This window comes from Triticum dicoccoides, chromosome 6B (genome assembly GCF_002162155.2).
Source record: "Triticum dicoccoides isolate Atlit2015 ecotype Zavitan chromosome 6B, WEW_v2.0, whole genome shotgun sequence".
NCBI lineage: Eukaryota > Viridiplantae > Streptophyta > Magnoliopsida > Poales > Poaceae > Triticum > Triticum dicoccoides.
Window position 1 is genome coordinate 682,049,951 of NC_041391.1, and position 7,121 is coordinate 682,057,071.

Below are 7,121 nucleotides of genomic sequence, written 5' to 3' on the forward strand. Positions count from 1 at the left end.
TCATATGAAAAACAAGAGATAAAAGTTACACCTTAAAAATGTATCTGATTTTTGTTCTTTTATTTGACAGAAATAGATAGTTGACGCTTTCGGCACAGTAAAGATGATAGCTTGCATTTGCAAGGGCGCTATGCTAGTCTCAATAGTAATCACAAGCAAAATACTTGCATGTCTTACATGACAAAACTTTGCAGCAAGATAAACATTATGGCATATATGTATCTTCATATACGTCTGCTTTACAAATTTTCAAGTGTCTAGAATCAAGAAATCCCACATCACAACTACAAGTCCACATTCCATGTCGCACCTACTGAAATGATTATTCAAATAATAAAGATGATTATGTAGATTTATTATTAGACAGTAGTCTGAACATGATCATGCATCACTTTAAATATTTGACGTTGTGGTGCCCTTGTACCGCCTTGGTCTTGTGCTAATATATATGGTCCACTGTACGTTCATCTCAGAACATCCGGAAATCTTCTCAACTTTGGTCCATTCCCCAGGCGTTTTGGCTTTATATCCTATATATGTTAACAAATGAAATATCATGCACTGGAGTTCTAAATAAAAATACTCATAACACTGAAAAAACCTATGAATGAAGGAGATACTCTACCAGTGACACGTTCCACTTCCTACTACACGGACTAAGCTTTGCCACTGACATGCATGCTGGTTATTTTCGCTGCTAGACCTGATGCTTCAAGTGATATTGGTCAATATCACTTCTCTTGCCGACATGCACCGGTCAAGATCATTTTTTCTTAGGCAACAAGATTATTTGCAACAGAAACATGGGTAGTCTATATACAATTATACACATACTACTACTAGTTCATCTTAGTACTGATTAGACTGATGTTTCCATTGAGTAACTGGGTACATATTTAGGATGCAAACCAAACCTAGCAGTATCAACACTGATATGATGTGATACAAAAAACCTCTACTACACACATATCTCTACTAACTGTCAATGCACACCACTATTTGGTTTCCTCAAAAAAAATGTTGCACAAAAGACTTAAGGTATATACACGATTAGACAAAGGCATCAACCACAACCTTGTTATATTTGTATTAAGAAGATGAAAAATATAAGGCGCAAGAATTAACAGATATGATGACCAGAAGACAGTGTGTTTGAGCTATTGCAGGATACCTGGTCGAATATCGCTGTAGGTATGGCAAGTGTCGCCACTGCATTAGGGGCGTCTACTATTCCAGATATCCTACCTTCACATGGACAGCATGACAGTAAAATATAGACCTGCATACAACCCAAAGTTAAGAACTTTTGGTAATATCACTCTCACATGATATAGACCTGCATATAATCCAAAATACATTGTTGTAGTTAATAATCCTAGTGCCTACCTGCTCCTTGGAGTACCCAAATCTAGAAAGGTACTCAATGGCGTTGAGAACTGCACGCTTGTAGGCAACTGATGCATCAAGGAAATGTTGTTTCCCCGACTCATCCACGCTGATGCCCTCGAAGACTAACCATTCCGAGAAACGCGGCTCCACCGGACCTATCTCAAAGATAGGATTTACATGAAGTGGTGTTGGACCAACAGGAGTCAAGTATTCCTTCATGCCACCTCTTATAATTTCACACCTACATAAAATAAATCATTAGAGCTTCACAAGCACACCACAAGAAGTGAATCACATAGGCAATTCTTTTGTTATGCAACTAGCAAATTCAGCAACTCCTGTAAGGTTAATCAACTAAGAATTGCAGTTTGTTAGGTACAATATGAATTAACAATGTTGTTAGAAATATAGCTATATGCACTAGTATCTATTTATCTCTGCCCATCTGGATCTTACAGGTCTCAAGCAAGCAGCTGTTAAGATGCTTCCTGCTACTGTGCCAGCCTAGTTTCTTGATGACGAATGGTGAAACTTAACAATGGGAATTTCTATTACATTAATGGATCTGGCCATCTGGGTTGTCCAGCAAACAACTACTCCTATGAGACACCAGTCACATTTAAAACATAGTATAATGTAACAAGTATTGAAAAGTGTAGAAAAGAGCAAATTAAGGAAATTACTTTAGCTCAAGGAATCCACTCATTTCTATTGCTCCACAAAATGAGACTTCACCATCACCTTGGGAGAAGTGCATATCACCAGTACTCAAATTTGCTCCTTCAACAAATACTGGTAGATAAACTTTGGAACCTCTGCTTAGATTCTTTATGTCACAGTTACCCCCATTCTCTCTTCCAGGAATCGTTCTTGCTGCTTCATTTGCAATTTTTTACCATTCAGCAGTCCCTTCTTGCATCTGCAGAACATTGCACGCATTGTGAACTTAGCTCTCTGACAATACATAAACAAAGTATCGATGAACACGGGGCTTGGGATTGTTTGGATTGCTAATTATATGAACCTGATCACTGGCAATTTAATTTTATTGAGTATATTCTTTCAATCTGTTCAGTCTACATCTGCCAGCGGTGGAGATATCTTTTGTTGTTAACTTTTCTCCAACCGTTCTTTGACTCCGTGTCGTGGTGGTTAGCTAGACTTGGTCTGTCATCTCTGTAAGGAGTGATTATTAGAGGATTATAGATCTTCTCAGCTGCATCTTGCTGGTGGAGCAGGGCCAAGTGAGGTGAACAAATGGGGATCGGCTCGAGAGATCAAATGGCGTGTCAATCATGATTTAGATCCCAGGTGACCATTTTTTAGCTACGCGTTGTGGCCATCTCTATTCAGCATCAGACAAAAGTGTTTAGTAACAGTACAAAAACATTTTGTTATCTTCCAATTTTTGCAATGGTTTCTTCACGCCTTAATAATGTAGAACATGTAAATCCGTCTATTCCTGAGTTCCGCCAGGTTGTAAAATGCATGCTGATTTTACCAATGCAAGGAAGATGAGGGATCACCCCTGCCTTTTTTAGGGTATATATCACCCCTGGTTTCAGAAACAAATTACTCCAATATATTTCCTAAATAAATAGTATCTGCGTGCAAAACTGTTGCACTGGAATTATGGGTCACATAACAAAATTAATCATTTTTATTTATTTCTCTACAAAACTCAAAGCTTACAACTCAGATGCATCGACAGAAAGAAAGTAGAACTTGAAAAGCTGTAAAGGTGAAACCATTCATGAGGCAGCACATCATACCTTCCCAAGTAAGCAGTTGTGGGAGGTTGGTAAGCTAGCAAGGGGTCTCTGGTGTAGAACTTGACACAAATTCAGAGACTCATGACCCGCCTCGACCAATTCTCCTTCCCTTTGGTTCCATATATTGAGAAGCTCGGCTGACGGTGCAGTTCCCACTATACCAGGATGAGTTAACCCCGGAAACCGAACACCTGTGGTATGCACAAAATGGAACTATTTGAATGATATAGAGCTGAAATGCTTCATTTATAGTAATATATAGCAACAGCTTTTACCTGGTATCTGAGGGGAGTGCGTGTAAATTCCTTCGAAATACCAAATGGCTTTTCTTGCACTCGGGAAGTGGTCAGTTAAGAACCCGCCTCCATGCTCCCTTTCAAATGTTCCAGTATAACCCCACTCGTCACCGGGAAGCGGGCCGAGGTTGCAGATCTCCACCGCAAGAAGATCACCGGGTGAAGCTGGAACCCCTTCGGAATCAACTACTCTAAGTGGGCCACTGAGATAGTGAGGCTGTGGAAAACCCATAATCAGTTTGTTGGCACAATTAACACTTGCTTCTATTTGATGCATGCATGAGAGAAATGCTTCTCTACCATAATAAACAGAACATCAAACCATAGTCAACAAATAGAAGCAACTTCCAACCCCGATCTAGATCAAACAGTGTTCGCCGCCTTGTCTAACAAACATTTCTTCCATAAAAACAAGTGAATGCATACTTACCGATGCAAAATCCAGAGATTTGATATCGTCTGCCGAGTCATCATATCTAACCTGCCCTCCGGTACAATCGACCATCTCAACACGGAATAATTCCCCTTGAGTTACATCGGCGACCGGAGGGATGTCCGGGTGCCAGCGGTTGTGGAGAGGAACCTCCTGCTCCCATGGCATCTTCTTTACATCTATGGGCACTACAAGCCTGGGAGTGAGAGGAGCCATGTCTTGCTATGCCAGCCTCAGAGCTTCATCGTCCCTTTGTAAGGCAAGGCACCCTTCCTACATGCATTAATTCCCGGAAAATGGCGATGCGTACGTAGCCGGCCGAGATGGGTAATCTTTCAATGCATTCAGGCGTTGTGTGTGTAGGTGGCGCGTGCAGCCTTGCAAGCGCAGCACATGCAAGTTGAGCCAAAGCTCGCTGGTGCAGCACGTCTGGATGTATTGTTCCGGATTCACCGTTTACGAATGGTTCAGCGGTACTGCAATAATGCAGCCGGCGGAGGGTTGCGTATTGTTCGTTGTCTCTCACATGCGTCTATGAATTACTACGCGATCGATTAAGATTTATCAGTACACACTTTCGGATGAAATACACACACATTTATAGACGGCATATATTCTCAGTATATCAACATATCAGTACACACTTTCGATTTAAGTCTCTACATATATTCTCAGTATATCAGCATCGCTAGCCGGCCGACCGGCCGGCCGGCAATGCGATGATTGGATCCCGGATGATAACAAATTCGCAGCTACTCGCTGCTCACTGCATCCGGCCAGCACAATGGCCGCTCCACCCTCGCCAAAACAAACAGGAAAAATCGTTATTTATTGGATCAATCTTTGACTAGCTAGCACGTACGTACACTTCATGGCCGGCTCTTTGACTAGCTAGCACGTACGTACACTTCATGGCCGGCGGGCTTATAGCTCCTGTGGGAATTGGAAGGAGTACGACCTATTTCGCTGTGGTGCGACACATTTGAGCGTGTAAATAGCCTAGACACAACATGGCCCATAACTCAACTGATGCCCTTGTTAGCTGTTAGGGGTTGGACCTACCACTTATCCACGTAAGCGCGGGACCCACCACTCGTCCACGTAAGCGCGGACCCACCTCTTTGCAGCTAGAAGAGACGAGCGCCCGTGCCCGTCCGCCCACCGTCGCCTCCTCCGCCACGCACTCAAAATGACGACAGTATGGTCCAGTGTCGCTCACAAGGTGTCATGACTGCACGCACACCCAGAGCCTCTTAAACGGTGGGTCAGTAAGACTGATGAGAATGGTAATTTTGGGCGCGAATTTGTGAAATGCTTGAGCAAAAGGATGGCAGGAAGGGATGGCAAGGTTAGATCTTAGTTCTTAGCCCGTTCTTTCGCTGCCATTTGCTCTAATTTCTCCATATTTCTTTTTTTCTTGTCCAATTTGGGATTAAGGGTTCGTGTTGTTGTTTTCAGATCTTGAAGAAATGTACCCATTTCGAGTGGATGGATAATTGTATTGAGAGGATTCAGTTTGAGGGCTACATTAATTCGAGCGGGGCCGCAACCTGGGAGCTCAGTGTGGGGGGTAAATAGCTCTTGTGCGATGTTTTTTATGAGAATTGGAAAGGATGCAACGTAGTTGCCAAAAATAGCTCGTGCGCGCCATTTTACATGTCAATAATAGCCCCAATATGACCAGGCGGTTAAAACACAGGAACGGACGTCAACGGGAGTGCGATTAAGTTAAAAACAGGGGGTCAAACTAATCAGTGCATCTGGCGGTGGGAACGAGTCTGACAGTAGAAGTAGGAGGTACGTAGGAGAGGGCAGTGTCCTAACTACGGCGAGGTTGTACACAGAGATTTACGAGTTCAGGCCCCTCTCGGAGGAGGTAAAAGCCCTACGTCTCGGTGCCGCGGAGGCTTGTCGATTGGAGTGTGGAATAGTTACAGGGGGTGCGATCCTTGTGCCAGAGGGGAGGGGTGGCTTATATAGAGTGCGCCGGCCCCTCGAAGTCCTCAGTTACACGGGGGTTCAATGAGACTTAAGCCCTGAACATTACTGGTAGCGCCCGTATTAAATGGTCTTTATGACGACAGAGTGAATGCCTGACCGTTGCCATCCTGGGGTGACTCTAGGTATTTTGTACTCCGAGTGGATTCCTGTCTTCCGAGTGAGATAATGGTCATCGAGTGGATTTGGGGTATCCGAGTGGGATCGTCTGTCGAGTGTGGATGGCACCTCATGAGGATTTCAGTCGGTATCTTCTGTTTAGCTTTGTAGGCCTTGGCCTCTTGTGTGATGTCCTTGGGAAGGGCATATAGGTCAGGTCTAAGACCCTACCCTAGGTACATGTCACCGTCATTAGCCTCCGAATGGATCGACGGTCGAGTGAAGAAGGGTTGAAGTTGTCTTTGGCCCGATTGAGTGTCCTGGAGACTCTTTCTCAGGACTGCCTCACAATAAGCTTGATATTTAATCCTTCGTCAGTTGCCTTGATCGATTCTGGGTTCCGAAATTTCCGAGTGAAGTACGCAGCACGGCTATGAGAAGATTGGATTTGGATATCTTCGGCGTGATCGACTGATTTGCCGCGTCCGGATTTCACAGGATTCGAAACTTGGATAGGGACTCCTCAATCCTTGCGCCGCCTTTTTCGGCACGTATCGGACCAGCACCGGTTGCGGCGCTAGGATTACACGGGCCCACGGGGCAGTCACTCGGATGTGTGTCCATAAAAGGCACTACTGCCGATGCGTGGTACTGTGCTCTCCATTTGCTTCTTTCCTCTCTGCTTCTCCCACCCGTCTCCCCCCAGTGCCACACCCTTCAACCAACTCCTATCGAGCTCCACGTCAATGGCGAAGGACAAGACTGCGGCTCTGGAGCACGCAAAGAAGATGACGGCTAAAGGCAAGAAGGCGGTGAAGGGGTCGACCTTGCTGTTCGTTATTCCACCTGGTTGGATCCAGGGGAATTGGATCCCCTCCACCGTCATGGAGGAGGATCTGGTGAATCTCGCCACCGATAGCCTGACTGCGGAGGGGTCTTGGAGGTTACCAGTGTTGGGGAACGTAGTAATTTCAAAATTTTCCTACGCACACACAAGATCATGGTGATGCATAGCAACGAGAGGAGGAGTGTATCTTCATACCCTTGAAGATCGCTGAGCGGAAGCGTTTAACAGCGCGGTTGATGTAGTCGTACGTCTTCACGATCCGACCGATCCAAGTACCGAACGCACGG

The 7,121-nt window shown here is 44.6% G+C and overlaps 1 pseudogene; it reads right to left on the reverse strand.

The window, feature by feature from the left end:
* Positions 1-415: 415 nt before the first annotated feature.
* LOC119326021 lies at positions 416-4,106 on the reverse strand (annotated as a pseudogene).
* Positions 4,107-7,121: the final 3,015 nt, after the last annotated feature.